Source organism: Hypanus sabinus, chromosome X1 (genome assembly GCF_030144855.1).
Source record: "Hypanus sabinus isolate sHypSab1 chromosome X1, sHypSab1.hap1, whole genome shotgun sequence".
NCBI classification, from domain to species: Eukaryota; Metazoa; Chordata; class Chondrichthyes; order Myliobatiformes; family Dasyatidae; genus Hypanus; species Hypanus sabinus.
Genome location: NC_082738.1, coordinates 18,407,955 through 18,426,168, shown reverse-complemented (window position 1 = coordinate 18,426,168; position 18,214 = coordinate 18,407,955). Strand labels below are relative to the sequence as shown.

At 44.1% G+C, this 18,214-nt stretch overlaps 1 protein-coding gene across 10 annotated transcripts in view; it reads left to right on the top strand.

The window, feature by feature from the left end:
* pym1 (PYM homolog 1, exon junction complex associated factor) overlaps positions 1–18,214 on the top strand; it is a 159,604-nt gene that overhangs the window by 111,011 nt on the left and 30,379 nt on the right. For 9 of the 10 annotated variants that reach the window (XR_009508963.1, XR_009508969.1, XR_009508966.1 and 6 more), the window contains one exon: positions 1–18,214. This exon is cut by the window's left edge. The gene's annotated coding sequence lies outside the window, so the exon portion shown is untranslated. The other variant, XR_009508971.1, reaches the window with a different exon arrangement.

The following is an 18,214-nucleotide window of genomic DNA, read 5'->3' as shown; positions in this document are numbered from 1 at the left end:
AGGAAATCTACAGCACATTACAAGCCCTTTGGCATACAATGTTGTACCAACCATGTAACCTACTTTAGAAGCTGCCAGGAATTTCCCTACTGCATAACCCTTTATTTTTCTGAGCTCCATGTACATATCTAAGAGTCTCTTAAAAGACTCTATTGTATCCACCTCTACCACCTTCGCTGGCAGTGCATTCCACAAATGTCGATGGTGCAGAATTTGTTAGGTGTGTCCAGGAAGCATACTTGACACAATATGCAGATAGGCCATTGAGAGGAGAAGCCACACTATGTGTGTGGAGAAGCCAGGCAGAATATTAGTTTGTTTGAAGAGCATAAAGATGGATAAGACCCCAGTGCCTGATAGGAAATGCACCAGGTTATTGAGAGAGGAAAGAGATGAAATTACTGGGGCCTTGACCAACAGTGGTAGAGAAGTTACTGGAGAGAAACCATAGGGATAGAAGTTATGAGCATTTGAAAAGCCATGAGCAAGTTAGGAAAAGTCAGCATGGGTTTATGCAGGGCAAATTGTGTCATAACAACTTGATTGTGTTTTTTGACAAAGTGACAAGGGTGACTGATGAAGGTAGATCTGTCAATGTTGTCTACATGGATTTTAGAAAGGTGTTTGAGACCTTAGCATTGGGATAAGGTGCATGCCTCATGGGAAGCTGATGCAGAAGTTTAAGATGCATGGGATTGATGGTGAATTGGCTGTTTGGATTCAGAACTGTCTTGCCAATTGAAAACAGAGGGTAGTGGTTGAAAGGACCAGTTCTAGCTGGAGGTCTGTGATTAGTGATGTTCTGTGGGGATCAGTACTGGGACCTCTACTGTTTGTGATATACTGTACATAAATGACAAGAATGAAAATGTAGATGGGTGGGTTAGTAAGTTTGAAATGTATGATACTGGAGTGCATGCATTTAAGTTTGGGGGGGGGGTGAGTTCAAAGGAGATGTGAGGGCTAATGCTTTTACACAGAGTATGAGGTGTGCCTGGGGTGGGGTTGGAAGCAGTTACATTACGGATGCTTGTGGGATGTTTAGATAAGCACACAAATGTGAAGGAAATGGAGGCATATAGACCTTATGTAGGCAAAAGTGATTTGTTTAGTTGGCCGTTTGATTACTAATTTAATTGGTTCAGCACAACACTGTGGGCCAAAGAGTCTGTTCCTGTGCTGTACTGTTCTGTGATGTAATTACAGTCTGACCAGTGCCTTATAAAGCTTCAGCATTACATGCTTGCTTTTATCCTTTTCAAATTGAATCCTAACATTGAATTTACCTTCCTTACCAGAGATTCAACTTGCAAGTTCACCTTTAGGAATCCTGCATGAAGACTTCCAAGTCCCTTTGCATCTTTGATTTATGAATTTGCTCCCTATTCAGAAAATAGTCTACATCTTTACTCATTCTACCAAACTGCATTACCCTGTAATTACCTGTGCCATGTCCCATCTGCCACTTCTTTGTCCATTCTCCTAATATGTCTAAGTCCTTCTGCAGACTCCCATCTTCTCAACACTGCCTGCCCCTCCATCCAGTTTTTTTATTGCCCATAGAGGTGGCCACAAAGATATTAATCCCTTCATCCAAATCACTGGCACATGAGGTGAAAAGAAGCAGTCCTAATACTGGCACCTATGGAACACCACATCACTGGCAGCCAACCAGGAAAGTCCCCACTTCTTGTTCTGACACTGGATACACTCTGTCATTGGCTCAGTTGGGCGGCATATACTGAACAAATGAGGCAGCCCTCACACCTGCTGGATGTCTACTGTAGGATGCTACTGGACTGACACTGGCTCTGGAATCACTTTTGCAGAAAACACCTGGCATCTTCCACCCTGATTCTGATGTTCGGATGACCCTCATTGCAACGGTGCTCAGCTGTAGCGGCGAGACTCCAGGAATGCAGAGAGTTATGTTTTCCTGTCAGAGTCCAGTCCTTTGGGTAATGTTTTCTTTGGAAATTGTCTGGCAGTTTGACCTCCATGAGATGAAGTCATCATTCTCCTTAGAAATGTGGCATTGACCTTCAAGAAATTTGAATGGTGATGCACAGCCATCTGATCGTTCAGCAAGTGTAAACCTTTCCTGTTACTGAAAAGACACAGGTAATTGAAGTGAGCACCTGTTGACCATATATGCAGTTCCTGCTGCCTTCACTTGTGGAAAAACCCATTGGCACCTGAAATGAAGATAGGTGAAACTGTCCGTCCATACCGGCTGATGTCACTGGTGGAAAGAAATTGGGTGACGTGGCAGAGATCAGGTGCAACCCTTCGGGAAGATCTGGTGGTGAGTAAGCTGATTGTCAATGCAACCTTGACCTTCATGGAGTGGCAAAGGCACGTGAGCATGACAAGAGATTTGCTGGTGATTCCACTGTGTTCAATTCCATATACAACTCTTCAGCAAATGAATGCATATATGTGCTAAAAAGCCTGGGTTTGCATCGAACCATTGGTGTGTCAATTGCTGGAATGAGATTTGAAAAAGAGAGCATGGCCAGTTGGGACTTTCTGCATACCATGAATTGTGAGGAATCATTAGCAAATCAATTTTGGAAGAAAGATTTGAAAAAGTGAGCAGGACCAATTGAAACATTCTGCACATCTGAGATTGCAAGGAGCCATTAGCAATCTGTTGTGGAAGTGAGATGTGAAAAAGCATGTGACGTCGGTTTGGACATTCTGCACACCTGAGATCGCAGGGTGGTTATGCACCTATCAAGGGCCAATAAAAACGACTCGGGTGTAAGCAAAGCAATCATCGTGGGATTGGCCATTATGTGAGTAGGCCACTGTTAGAGTGGAGGATTTGAGGCTTGGCTCAAAGAGGCTTTGGCGAGAATAGGCAAAAGGTAAGGTAAGTTTCTGGTAAGTTTCTTTCTTTCTTTGTATATTAGTGCATAGCTAGCATAGTGAGAAAGTGTCCAGTGTCAGTGAAGGGTACTTCATGTTGGATGTGGGAATTCTGGGTGAACTGCAGTCTCCCTGAGAACTACATTTGAATGAGGTACTTTTAGCTGCAGCTCCTTACAGACTGTGTTAGGGAACTGGAGCTGCATTTGGGTGACCTACAGCTTCTATGAGAGAATGAGGAGATAGTTAAGATCTATGGAGAGGTATCACTCCTAAGTTGTAGGAGGCAGGTAGCTGGGTTATTGTCAGGAGAGAGAAAGGGAATAGGCAGGTTGTGCTAAATACTCCTGTGCTGTTCTATTCAGTAACAAGTATACCAGTTTGGATATCTTTGTGAGGGACGGGGAGCCACCTAACGGGGGAAAGCTGTGGTGTCCAGGTCTCTGGTACTGAGTCTAGCTCTGCGGCTCAGAAGGGGAGCGGGGAGAAAAGGAGTGCAGTGTTGAGAGGGGATTTTATACTTAGATGAGCAGACAGTCAATTCTATGGACATGAAAGAGACCCCTATATGGTATGTTGCTTCCCAGTTGCCAGGGTCAGCAATATTTCAGATTAGCCACAACATTCTAAATACGGAAAGTGAGTAGCCAGAAGTTGTGGTATATATTGGTACCCACAACATATAGGTAGGAAAAGGAATGAGGTCAGGAAGAGAGAGTCCGGAGTTAAGAAGTAAGCTGAAAAGCAGGACCTCAAGGGTAGTAATCTCTGAAGTGCTGCATGTGCTATGTGCTAGTGAGGTTAAGAGTAGGGTGATTTGGCAGATGAATGCATGGCTGAGGAACTGTGTAGGGATCAGAGTTTCATATTTTTGGAAGGTTGGTATCTCTTCTGGGGAGGATATGACCTATGCAAAAAGGACAAGTTACACCTGAACATGAGAGGGACTAAATACCACTACAGGGAGGTTTGCTGGAGCTGTTGGTGAGGATTTAAACTAGTTTGGCAGAGGGATGGATGCCAGAGGATGGGGCAGTTGGTGTGCAGGTAGATGCAGCATGTAGAGAGACTGAGAAAGACAGGCATTCAATAGGATAAAACTACAATATATGGGATTGGGTGAAGTGTGTCTATTTTAATGCTATCAGCAACAAGGGTAAAGAACTTAGAGCATGGATCAGTACATGAAACTATGATGTTTTGGCCATTACAGAGTCAGACCTGTCACAAGGGCAGGGGTGGCTGGTGGATGTATCAGGTTTTAGGTGTGACAAAATTGACAGGAAGGGAGGTAAAAGAAGTGGGGAAGTGGCATTGCTAATCAAGGATAGTATCACAGGTGCATAAAGGAAGGGTGGCGTGAAGACACTGTCTACTGAGACACTGTGGGTGTAAGTCTGAAACAGTAAAAAGAGCAAGGACTCATTTTTTAATGTTCGATAGACCCTCCTAACAGCAACAAAGATACTGAGGATTAGATCAGGAGTCAGATTTTGGAAAGGTACAGAAAAGAACAGGGCTGTTGTTAAGGGGAACTTAAACTTCTCTGATTTTGATTGGCATTTGCTGAGTCAAATGGTTTAGATGGGGTGGAATTTGTTAGGTGTGTCCAGGAAGCACTCCTGACACAATACGTAGACAGGCCAACGAGATTAGAGCCCACACTATATCTGGCGCTAGGCCTGATGGGATATACAACAGGTTATTGAGAGAGGCAGGAGATGAGATTACTGGGACCTTGATTAAAACATTTGTGTCCTCTCTACCTGCAGTCAAGATTCCAGACGACTTTCAATTTGCTAATGTTGTTACCATAGTCAATAAGTGAACCAGGGAAATTCCTGAACACCATATTCCGGCAAGTTGCATGTCAGAGATAGGTAAGTTACTGAAGAGAATTTGAAGGGGAAGGAATTAAGAGCATTTTGCAAACCATGGCTGATTTAGGGAGAACCAATATAGCTTTGTGCAGGACAAGTTGTGTCTTGCTAACTTGACTGAGCTTTTTGAGGAGATGATAAAGGTAGATCTGTGAATGTTATCGACATGGATTTTATTAAGGTGTTTGACAATGTCCCTCATGGGAGGCTGATGGAGAAGTTTAAGGTGCATGGGATTGATGGTGAATTGGCTGTTTGGATTCAGAACTGTCTTGCCTATTGAAAACAGAGGGTAGTGGTTGAAAGGACCAGTTCTAGCAGGAGGTCTGTGATTAGTGATGTTCTGCAGGGATCAGTACTGGGACCTCTACTGTTTGTGATATACTGTACATAAATGACAAGAATGAAAATGTAGATGGGTGGGTTAGTAAGTTTGAAATGTATGATACTGGAGTGCATGCATTTAAGTTTGGGGGGGGGTGAGTTCAAAGGAGATGTGAGGGCTAATGCTTTTACACAGAGTATGAGGTGTGCCTGGGGTGGGGTTGGAAGCAGTTACATTACGGATGCTTGTGGGATGTTTAGATAAGCACACAAATGTGAAGGAAATGGAGGCATATAGACCTTATGTAGGCAAAAGTGATTTGTTTAGTTGGCCGTTTGATTACTAATTTAATTGGTTCAGCACAACACTGTGGGCCAAAGAGTCTGTTCCTGTGCTGTACTGTTCTGTGATGTAATTACAGTCTGACCAGTGCCTTATAAAGCTTCAGCATTACATGCTTGCTTTTATCCTTTTCAAATTGAATCCTAACATTGAATTTACCTTCCTTACCAGAGATTCAACTTGCAAGTTCACCTTTAGGAATCCTGCATGAAGACTTCCAAGTCCCTTTGCATCTTTGATTTATGAATTTGCTCCCTATTCAGAAAATAGTCTACATCTTTACTCATTCTACCAAACTGCATTACCCTGTAATTACCTGTGCCATGTCCCATCTGCCACTTCTTTGTCCATTCTCCTAATATGTCTAAGTCCTTCTGCAGACTCCCATCTTCTCAACACTGCCTGCCCCTCCATCCAGTTTTTTTATTGCCCATAGAGGTGGCCACAAAGATATTAATCCCTTCATCCAAATCACTGGCACATGAGGTGAAAAGAAGCAGTCCTAATACTGGCACCTATGGAACACCACATCACTGGCAGCCAACCAGGAAAGTCCCCACTTCTTGTTCTGACACTGGATACACTCTGTCATTGGCTCAGTTGGGCGGCATATACTGAACAAATGAGGCAGCCCTCACACCTGCTGGATGTCTACTGTAGGATGCTACTGGACTGACACTGGCTCTGGAATCACTTTTGCAGAAAACACCTGGCATCTTCCACCCTGATTCTGATGTTCGGATGACCCTCATTGCAACGGTGCTCAGCTGTAGCGGCGAGACTCCAGGAATGCAGAGAGTTATGTTTTCCTGTCAGAGTCCAGTCCTTTGGGTAATGTTTTCTTTGGAAATTGTCTGGCAGTTTGACCTCCATGAGATGAAGTCATCATTCTCCTTAGAAATGTGGCATTGACCTTCAAGAAATTTGAATGGTGATGCACAGCCATCTGATCGTTCAGCAAGTGTAAACCTTTCCTGTTACTGAAAAGACACAGGTAATTGAAGTGAGCACCTGTTGACCATATATGCAGTTCCTGCTGCCTTCACTTGTGGAAAAACCCATTGGCACCTGAAATGAAGATAGGTGAAACTGTCCGTCCATACCGGCTGATGTCACTGGTGGAAAGAAATTGGGTGACGTGGCAGAGATCAGGTGCAACCCTTCGGGAAGATCTGGTGGTGAGTAAGCTGATTGTCAATGCAACCTTGACCTTCATGGAGTGGCAAAGGCACGTGAGCATGACAAGAGATTTGCTGGTGATTCCACTGTGTTCAATTCCATATACAACTCTTCAGCAAATGAATGCATATATGTGCTAAAAAGCCTGGGTTTGCATCGAACCATTGGTGTGTCAATTGCTGGAATGAGATTTGAAAAAGAGAGCATGGCCAGTTGGGACTTTCTGCATACCATGAATTGTGAGGAATCATTAGCAAATCAATTTTGGAAGAAAGATTTGAAAAAGTGAGCAGGACCAATTGAAACATTCTGCACATCTGAGATTGCAAGGAGCCATTAGCAATCTGTTGTGGAAGTGAGATGTGAAAAAGCATGTGACGTCGGTTTGGACATTCTGCACACCTGAGATCGCAGGGTGGTTATGCACCTATCAAGGGCCAATAAAAACGACTCGGGTGTAAGCAAAGCAATCATCGTGGGATTGGCCATTATGTGAGTAGGCCACTGTTAGAGTGGAGGATTTGAGGCTTGGCTCAAAGAGGCTTTGGCGAGAATAGGCAAAAGGTAAGGTAAGTTTCTGGTAAGTTTCTTTCTTTCTTTGTATATTAGTGCATAGCTAGCATAGTGAGAAAGTGTCCAGTGTCAGTGAAGGGTACTTCATGTTGGATGTGGGAATTCTGGGTGAACTGCAGTCTCCCTGAGAACTACATTTGAATGAGGTACTTTTAGCTGCAGCTCCTTACAGACTGTGTTAGGGAACTGGAGCTGCATTTGGGTGACCTACAGCTTCTATGAGAGAATGAGGAGATAGTTAAGATCTATGGAGAGGTATCACTCCTAAGTTGTAGGAGGCAGGTAGCTGGGTTATTGTCAGGAGAGAGAAAGGGAATAGGCAGGTTGTGCTAAATACTCCTGTGCTGTTCTATTCAGTAACAAGTATACCAGTTTGGATATCTTTGTGAGGGACGGGGAGCCACCTAACGGGGGAAAGCTGTGGTGTCCAGGTCTCTGGTACTGAGTCTAGCTCTGCGGCTCAGAAGGGGAGCGGGGAGAAAAGGAGTGCAGTGTTGAGAGGGGATTTTATACTTAGATGAGCAGACAGTCAATTCTATGGACATGAAAGAGACCCCTATATGGTATGTTGCTTCCCAGTTGCCAGGGTCAGCAATATTTCAGATTAGCCACAACATTCTAAATACGGAAAGTGAGTAGCCAGAAGTTGTGGTATATATTGGTACCCACAACATATAGGTAGGAAAAGGAATGAGGTCAGGAAGAGAGAGTCCGGAGTTAAGAAGTAAGCTGAAAAGCAGGACCTCAAGGGTAGTAATCTCTGAAGTGCTGCATGTGCTATGTGCTAGTGAGGTTAAGAGTAGGGTGATTTGGCAGATGAATGCATGGCTGAGGAACTGTGTAGGGATCAGAGTTTCATATTTTTGGAAGGTTGGTATCTCTTCTGGGGAGGATATGACCTATGCAAAAAGGACAAGTTACACCTGAACATGAGAGGGACTAAATACCACTACAGGGAGGTTTGCTGGAGCTGTTGGTGAGGATTTAAACTAGTTTGGCAGAGGGATGGATGCCAGAGGATGGGGCAGTTGGTGTGCAGGTAGATGCAGCATGTAGAGAGACTGAGAAAGACAGGCATTCAATAGGATAAAACTACAATATATGGGATTGGGTGAAGTGTGTCTATTTTAATGCTATCAGCAACAAGGGTAAAGAACTTAGAGCATGGATCAGTACATGAAACTATGATGTTTTGGCCATTACAGAGTCAGACCTGTCACAAGGGCAGGGGTGGCTGGTGGATGTATCAGGTTTTAGGTGTGACAAAATTGACAGGAAGGGAGGTAAAAGAAGTGGGGAAGTGGCATTGCTAATCAAGGATAGTATCACAGGTGCATAAAGGAAGGGTGGCGTGAAGACACTGTCTACTGAGACACTGTGGGTGTAAGTCTGAAACAGTAAAAAGAGCAAGGACTCATTTTTTAATGTTCGATAGACCCTCCTAACAGCAACAAAGATACTGAGGATTAGATCAGGAGTCAGATTTTGGAAAGGTACAGAAAAGAACAGGGCTGTTGTTAAGGGGAACTTAAACTTCTCTGATTTTGATTGGCATTTGCTGAGTCAAATGGTTTAGATGGGGTGGAATTTGTTAGGTGTGTCCAGGAAGCACTCCTGACACAATACGTAGACAGGCCAACGAGATTAGAGCCCACACTATATCTGGCGCTAGGCCTGATGGGATATACAACAGGTTATTGAGAGAGGCAGGAGATGAGATTACTGGGACCTTGATTAAAACATTTGTGTCCTCTCTACCTGCAGTCAAGATTCCAGACGACTTTCAATTTGCTAATGTTGTTACCATAGTCAATAAGTGAACCAGGGAAATTCCTGAACACCATATTCCGGCAAGTTGCATGTCAGAGATAGGTAAGTTACTGAAGAGAATTTGAAGGGGAAGGAATTAAGAGCATTTTGCAAACCATGGCTGATTTAGGGAGAACCAATATAGCTTTGTGCAGGACAAGTTGTGTCTTGCTAACTTGACTGAGCTTTTTGAGGAGATGATAAAGGTAGATCTGTGAATGTTATCGACATGGATTTTATTAAGGTGTTTGACAATGTCCCTCATGGGAGGCTGATGGAGAAGTTTAAGGTGCATGGGATTGATGGTGAATTGGCTGTTTGGATTCAGAACTGTCTTGCCTATTGAAAACAGAGGGTAGTGGTTGAAAGGACCAGTTCTAGCAGGAGGTCTGTGATTAGTGATGTTCTGCAGGGATCAGTACTGGGACCTCTACTGTTTGTGATATACTGTACATAAATGACAAGAATGAAAATGTAGATGGGTGGGTTAGTAAGTTTGAAATGTATGATACTGGAGTGCATGCATTTAAGTTTGGGGGGGGGTGAGTTCAAAGGAGATGTGAGGGCTAATGCTTTTACACAGAGTATGAGGTGTGCCTGGGGTGGGGTTGGAAGCAGTTACATTACGGATGCTTGTGGGATGTTTAGATAAGCACACAAATGTGAAGGAAATGGAGGCATATAGACCTTATGTAGGCAAAAGTGATTTGTTTAGTTGGCCGTTTGATTACTAATTTAATTGGTTCAGCACAACACTGTGGGCCAAAGAGTCTGTTCCTGTGCTGTACTGTTCTGTGATGTAATTACAGTCTGACCAGTGCCTTATAAAGCTTCAGCATTACATGCTTGCTTTTATCCTTTTCAAATTGAATCCTAACATTGAATTTACCTTCCTTACCAGAGATTCAACTTGCAAGTTCACCTTTAGGAATCCTGCATGAAGACTTCCAAGTCCCTTTGCATCTTTGATTTATGAATTTGCTCCCTATTCAGAAAATAGTCTACATCTTTACTCATTCTACCAAACTGCATTACCCTGTAATTACCTGTGCCATGTCCCATCTGCCACTTCTTTGTCCATTCTCCTAATATGTCTAAGTCCTTCTGCAGACTCCCATCTTCTCAACACTGCCTGCCCCTCCATCCAGTTTTTTTATTGCCCATAGAGGTGGCCACAAAGATATTAATCCCTTCATCCAAATCACTGGCACATGAGGTGAAAAGAAGCAGTCCTAATACTGGCACCTATGGAACACCACATCACTGGCAGCCAACCAGGAAAGTCCCCACTTCTTGTTCTGACACTGGATACACTCTGTCATTGGCTCAGTTGGGCGGCATATACTGAACAAATGAGGCAGCCCTCACACCTGCTGGATGTCTACTGTAGGATGCTACTGGACTGACACTGGCTCTGGAATCACTTTTGCAGAAAACACCTGGCATCTTCCACCCTGATTCTGATGTTCGGATGACCCTCATTGCAACGGTGCTCAGCTGTAGCGGCGAGACTCCAGGAATGCAGAGAGTTATGTTTTCCTGTCAGAGTCCAGTCCTTTGGGTAATGTTTTCTTTGGAAATTGTCTGGCAGTTTGACCTCCATGAGATGAAGTCATCATTCTCCTTAGAAATGTGGCATTGACCTTCAAGAAATTTGAATGGTGATGCACAGCCATCTGATCGTTCAGCAAGTGTAAACCTTTCCTGTTACTGAAAAGACACAGGTAATTGAAGTGAGCACCTGTTGACCATATATGCAGTTCCTGCTGCCTTCACTTGTGGAAAAACCCATTGGCACCTGAAATGAAGATAGGTGAAACTGTCCGTCCATACCGGCTGATGTCACTGGTGGAAAGAAATTGGGTGACGTGGCAGAGATCAGGTGCAACCCTTCGGGAAGATCTGGTGGTGAGTAAGCTGATTGTCAATGCAACCTTGACCTTCATGGAGTGGCAAAGGCACGTGAGCATGACAAGAGATTTGCTGGTGATTCCACTGTGTTCAATTCCATATACAACTCTTCAGCAAATGAATGCATATATGTGCTAAAAAGCCTGGGTTTGCATCGAACCATTGGTGTGTCAATTGCTGGAATGAGATTTGAAAAAGAGAGCATGGCCAGTTGGGACTTTCTGCATACCATGAATTGTGAGGAATCATTAGCAAATCAATTTTGGAAGAAAGATTTGAAAAAGTGAGCAGGACCAATTGAAACATTCTGCACATCTGAGATTGCAAGGAGCCATTAGCAATCTGTTGTGGAAGTGAGATGTGAAAAAGCATGTGACGTCGGTTTGGACATTCTGCACACCTGAGATCGCAGGGTGGTTATGCACCTATCAAGGGCCAATAAAAACGACTCGGGTGTAAGCAAAGCAATCATCGTGGGATTGGCCATTATGTGAGTAGGCCACTGTTAGAGTGGAGGATTTGAGGCTTGGCTCAAAGAGGCTTTGGCGAGAATAGGCAAAAGGTAAGGTAAGTTTCTGGTAAGTTTCTTTCTTTCTTTGTATATTAGTGCATAGCTAGCATAGTGAGAAAGTGTCCAGTGTCAGTGAAGGGTACTTCATGTTGGATGTGGGAATTCTGGGTGAACTGCAGTCTCCCTGAGAACTACATTTGAATGAGGTACTTTTAGCTGCAGCTCCTTACAGACTGTGTTAGGGAACTGGAGCTGCATTTGGGTGACCTACAGCTTCTATGAGAGAATGAGGAGATAGTTAAGATCTATGGAGAGGTATCACTCCTAAGTTGTAGGAGGCAGGTAGCTGGGTTATTGTCAGGAGAGAGAAAGGGAATAGGCAGGTTGTGCTAAATACTCCTGTGCTGTTCTATTCAGTAACAAGTATACCAGTTTGGATATCTTTGTGAGGGACGGGGAGCCACCTAACGGGGGAAAGCTGTGGTGTCCAGGTCTCTGGTACTGAGTCTAGCTCTGCGGCTCAGAAGGGGAGCGGGGAGAAAAGGAGTGCAGTGTTGAGAGGGGATTTTATACTTAGATGAGCAGACAGTCAATTCTATGGACATGAAAGAGACCCCTATATGGTATGTTGCTTCCCAGTTGCCAGGGTCAGCAATATTTCAGATTAGCCACAACATTCTAAATACGGAAAGTGAGTAGCCAGAAGTTGTGGTATATATTGGTACCCACAACATATAGGTAGGAAAAGGAATGAGGTCAGGAAGAGAGAGTCCGGAGTTAAGAAGTAAGCTGAAAAGCAGGACCTCAAGGGTAGTAATCTCTGAAGTGCTGCATGTGCTATGTGCTAGTGAGGTTAAGAGTAGGGTGATTTGGCAGATGAATGCATGGCTGAGGAACTGTGTAGGGATCAGAGTTTCATATTTTTGGAAGGTTGGTATCTCTTCTGGGGAGGATATGACCTATGCAAAAAGGACAAGTTACACCTGAACATGAGAGGGACTAAATACCACTACAGGGAGGTTTGCTGGAGCTGTTGGTGAGGATTTAAACTAGTTTGGCAGAGGGATGGATGCCAGAGGATGGGGCAGTTGGTGTGCAGGTAGATGCAGCATGTAGAGAGACTGAGAAAGACAGGCATTCAATAGGATAAAACTACAATATATGGGATTGGGTGAAGTGTGTCTATTTTAATGCTATCAGCAACAAGGGTAAAGAACTTAGAGCATGGATCAGTACATGAAACTATGATGTTTTGGCCATTACAGAGTCAGACCTGTCACAAGGGCAGGGGTGGCTGGTGGATGTATCAGGTTTTAGGTGTGACAAAATTGACAGGAAGGGAGGTAAAAGAAGTGGGGAAGTGGCATTGCTAATCAAGGATAGTATCACAGGTGCATAAAGGAAGGGTGGCGTGAAGACACTGTCTACTGAGACACTGTGGGTGTAAGTCTGAAACAGTAAAAAGAGCAAGGACTCATTTTTTAATGTTCGATAGACCCTCCTAACAGCAACAAAGATACTGAGGATTAGATCAGGAGTCAGATTTTGGAAAGGTACAGAAAAGAACAGGGCTGTTGTTAAGGGGAACTTAAACTTCTCTGATTTTGATTGGCATTTGCTGAGTCAAATGGTTTAGATGGGGTGGAATTTGTTAGGTGTGTCCAGGAAGCACTCCTGACACAATACGTAGACAGGCCAACGAGATTAGAGCCCACACTATATCTGGCGCTAGGCCTGATGGGATATACAACAGGTTATTGAGAGAGGCAGGAGATGAGATTACTGGGACCTTGATTAAAACATTTGTGTCCTCTCTACCTGCAGTCAAGATTCCAGACGACTTTCAATTTGCTAATGTTGTTACCATAGTCAATAAGTGAACCAGGGAAATTCCTGAACACCATATTCCGGCAAGTTGCATGTCAGAGATAGGTAAGTTACTGAAGAGAATTTGAAGGGGAAGGAATTAAGAGCATTTTGCAAACCATGGCTGATTTAGGGAGAACCAATATAGCTTTGTGCAGGACAAGTTGTGTCTTGCTAACTTGACTGAGCTTTTTGAGGAGATGATAAAGGTAGATCTGTGAATGTTATCGACATGGATTTTATTAAGGTGTTTGACAACGTCCCTCATGGGAGGCTGATGGAGAAGTTTAAGGTGCATGGGATTGATGGTGAATTGGCTGTTTGGATTCAGAACTGTCTTGCCTATTGAAAACAGAGGGTAGTGGTTGAAAGGACCAGTTCTAGCAGGAGGTCTGTGATTAGTGATGTTCTGCAGGGATCAGTACTGGGACCTCTACTGTTTGTGATATACTGTACATAAATGACAAGAATGAAAATGTAGATGGGTGGGTTAGTAAGTTTGAAATGTATGATACTGGAGTGCATGCATTTAAGTTTGGGGGGGGGGTGAGTTCAAAGGAGATGTGAGGGCTAATGCTTTTACACAGAGAGTGAGGTGTGCCTGGGGTGGTGGTAGAAGCAGATACACTACGGACTTTTACGGACTTATGGAAGTGGAAGGATATGGGCATTGTGTAGGCAGAAGTGATTAATTTCTCAATATGAATGCTAACATTGAATTGGCCTTCCTTATCACAGACTCAACCTGCAACTTCACCTTTAGGATCCTGCACAAGGACTCCCAAGTCCCTTTCCACTTCTGATTGATGAATTTGCACACTGTTTAAAAATAGTCTACTCCTTTACTTCTTCTACCACCGTGCTTGACCCTAGACTTAAAAACACAATATTCCATGTGCCACTCCTTTGCCCGTTCTCCTAATCTGTCTAAGTTCTTCTGTGGACTCCCTTGTTCCTCAGCATTACTTGACACTTCACCAAGCTTTGTATTGCCTGCAAACATGGCCACAAAACCATCAATCCCTTTATCCAAGTCACTGGCACATGAGGTGAAAAGAAGCAGTCCTAATACTGACACCTACGGAACACCACGTCACTGGCAGCCAACCAGGAAAGTCCCCACTTCTTGTTCTGACACTGGATACACTCTGTCATTGGCTCAGTTGGGCGGCATATACTGAACAAATGAGGCAGCCCTCACACCTGCTGGATGTCTACTGTAGGATGCTACTGGACTGACACTGGCTCTGGAATCACTTTTGCAGAAAACACCTGGCATCTTCCACCCTGATTCTGATGTTCGGATGACCCTCATTGCAACGGTGCTCAGCTGTAGCGGCGAGACTCCAGGAATGCAGAGAGTTATGTTTTCCCGTCAGAGTCCAGTCCTTTGGGTAATGTTTTCTTTGGAAATTGTCTGGCAGTTTGACCTCCATGAGATGAAGTCATCATTCTCCTTAGAAATGTGGCATTGACCTTCAAGAAATTTGAATGGTGATGCACAGCCATCTGATCGTTCAGCAAGTGTAAACCTTTCCTGTTACTGAAAAGACACAGGTAATTGAAGTGAGCACCTGTTGACCATATATGCAATTCCTGCTGCCTTCACTTGTGGAAAAACCCATTGGCACCTGAAATGAAGATAGGTGAAACTGTCCGTCCATACCGGCTGATGTCTCTGGTGGAAAGAAATTGGGTGACGTGGCAGAGATCAGGTGCAACCCTTCGGGAAGATCTGGTGGTGAGTAAGCTGATTGTCAATGCAACCTTGACCTTCATGGAGTGGCAAAGGCACGTGAGCATGACAAGAGATTTGCTGGTGATTCCACTGTGTTCAATTCCATATACAACTCTTCAGCAAATGAATGTATGCAGGGGCTGATAAGGAAGAGATCATGTGGAGCCATTGGAGAGTCAATTGTGGGAACAAGATTTGAAAAACTGAATGGAGCCAGTTAGGACATAATGCATGTCTGAGATCACGTGGAGCCATGGGTGAATCATTTCTGGAAGCAAGAATGGAAAAAGCAAGTGAGGCCATTTGGGACATTCTGCATGTCCTGAGATTGCTCAGAGCCATGAGCAAGTTAATTGTGGGTGAAAAATTTGAAAAAGCAAGCTCAGCCAATTGGAGCATTTTGTACAGCAGAGATTGCAAGAAGCAATTGGCAAGAAGTCATGGAAACAAGATTAGATAAAACAAATGGGGCCAGTTGGGACATTCTGCTTGGGATGATCATGCACTTGACAAGGGGCAATAAAAAGGAGCCAGGTGTAAGCAAGGTGGTCTTTGTGGGAGTGGCCATCGTGTGAGTGTTAGACTGGAGGATTTGAGGCTTGTCTCAAAGAGGCTTCGGTGGAAAGGCAAAGGATAAGGTAAGTTACTGGTAAGCTCCTGTATTACTTTGTCTATTAGTGCCTAGCTAGTGGAGTTAGAATGTGTCCAGTGTCAGTGATGGGTTCTTCACGTTGCATGCAGGATATCTGGGTAAACTGCAGTCTCCCTGGGAACTCCACTTATGTGATTAGCACCAGCTGCAGCTCCTTACAGACAGTGTTAGGGAACTGAAGCTGCAGTTGGATGAGTTACAGCTCAAATGGAAGAATGAGGAGGAGGTAGTTAAGGCCTACAGAGAGGTATTCACCTCTAAGTTGCAGGAGGCAGGTAACTGGGTGATTGTCACAAGAAGGAAAAGGAACAAGCAGACAGTGCAGAGTACCCTTGTACTCTGTTCCTTTCAGTAACAAATATAGCACTGTTCATACTGCTGGGGAGTGTGTGGGAGGGACCTTTCGGGGGAAAGCAGCAGCATCCAGATCTCTGAGATTGAGTCTGAATTTGTGGCTTAGAAGGGAAGTGGGGAGAATGGCTGATGGGTGTTCTGGAGTTTAGATTTTTCAAAGGGGACAGAGGGTTCCAAAAGAGGTGGGGAAGTGGCACTTGTTTAATCATGGATAATATCACAGCTGCAGAAAGGGAAGATGTCATTTAGGGATTGTCTACTGGATCAGTCTGTGTGGAAATCAGTAATAGGAAAGTAGCAATCAATCTCTTGGAATATCGAATAGACAGTGAAGAACAGATCAGGAGGCAGGGTTTGGAAAGATGCAGATATAACAGGGCTATTGGCATGGGGAACTTCAATTTCCCAAATATTGATTGGTACCTCCTTAGTGCAAAGGTTTGGTTGATGTGGAATTTGTTAGTTGTGTCCAGGAAGCATTTCTGACACAATATGTAGACAAGCAAATAAGAATAGATATCTGGTACTAGGCAGAGGGCTGGTTCTCATGAAGATCGTTAAGGTGGGGCTGTCCCCAGTGCCTGATGGGATATACAACAGGTTTTTGAGAGAGGCAGGAGTTGAGATTACTGGGGCTTTGACCAAAACTTTTGTGTCCTCTCTACCTGCAGGCAAGATCCCAGAGGACCTTTGAGTAGCTAATGTTGTTACCTTAATAAGTGAATCGGATAATCTTGAACACCGGAGCTGGTGAATCACACATCAGAGATAGGGAAGTTAATGGAGAGAATTTGTACGGATGTGATTCATGTGCATTTGGAAAACCATGGTCAAATTAAGGAGAGCCAATATGGCTTTGTGCAGGGCATGTTGAGTCCTACTAACTTAATAGATTTTTTGTCGAGGTGATTAGGGTGGTTGATGAAGGTAGAGGTGAGGATATTATCGACATGGATTTTATTAAGGTGTTTGATAACGTTCCTCATAGGAGGCTGATGCAGAAGTTTAAGATGCATGGGATTGATGATGAATTGGCTGTTTGGATTCAGAACTGGCTTGCCTATTGAAAAGAGAGGGTAGTGGTTGAAGGGACTTATTCTAGGTGGAGGTCTGTGATTAGAGGTGTTCCTCAGGGATCAGAACTGGGACCTCTATTTTTTGTGCTGTACTGTAGGTAAATGACAAGAATGAAAATGGAGATGGGAGGGATAGTAGGTTTGAAATGTCTCATACTGTGGTGTGTGCTTGGGGTAGTGATAGAGGTAGTTACATTAGACTTCTAAGAGATATTTTGACAAGCAGATGAGAATGAGAGAAATGGGAGGATACAGACATTGTGTGAACATAGAACATAGAATAGTACAGCACATTACAGACCCTTCGGCCTACAATATTGTGTCGACCCTCAGACCCTGCCTCCCATATAACCCCCCACCTTAAATTCCTCCATATACCTGTCTAGTAGTCTCTTAAACTTCATTAGTGTATCTGCCTCCACCACTGACTCAGGTAGTGCATTCCACGCACCAACCACTCTCTGAGTGAAAAACCTTCCTCTAATAACCCCTTTGAACTTCCCTCCCCTTACCTTAAGGCCATGTCCTCTTGTACTGAGCAGTGGTCCCCTGGGGAAGAGGCGCTGGCTGTCCACTCTGCCTATTCCTCTTAATATCTTGTACACCTCTATCATGTCTCCTCTCATCCCCCTTCTCTCCAAAGAGTAAAGCCCTAGCTCCCTTAATCTCTGATCATAATGCATACTCCCTAAACCAGGCAGCATCCTGGTAAATCTCCTCTGTGCCCTTTGCAATGCTTCCACATCCTTCCTATACTGAGGTGACCAGAACTGGACACAGTATTCCAAGTGTGGCCTAATCAGAGTTTTATACAGCTGCATCATTACCCTGCGACTCTTAAACTCTATCCCTCGACTTATGAAAGCTAACACCCCATAAACTTTCTTAACTACCCTATCTACCTGTGAGGCAACTTTCAGGGATCTGTGGACATGTACCCCCAGATCCCTCTGCTCCTCCACATTCCTGTTACTGCTATCTTCACTTGTCGAAAAACCCAATTGTCAGTGTCGCCACCTGCAATCAAGATAAATGAAACGATCCTTCCATATCTGCTGATGTCTCTGGTGGAAACAAATTGGGTGACATGGCAAAGATCAGATGCAGCCTTTCGGGAAGATCTGGTG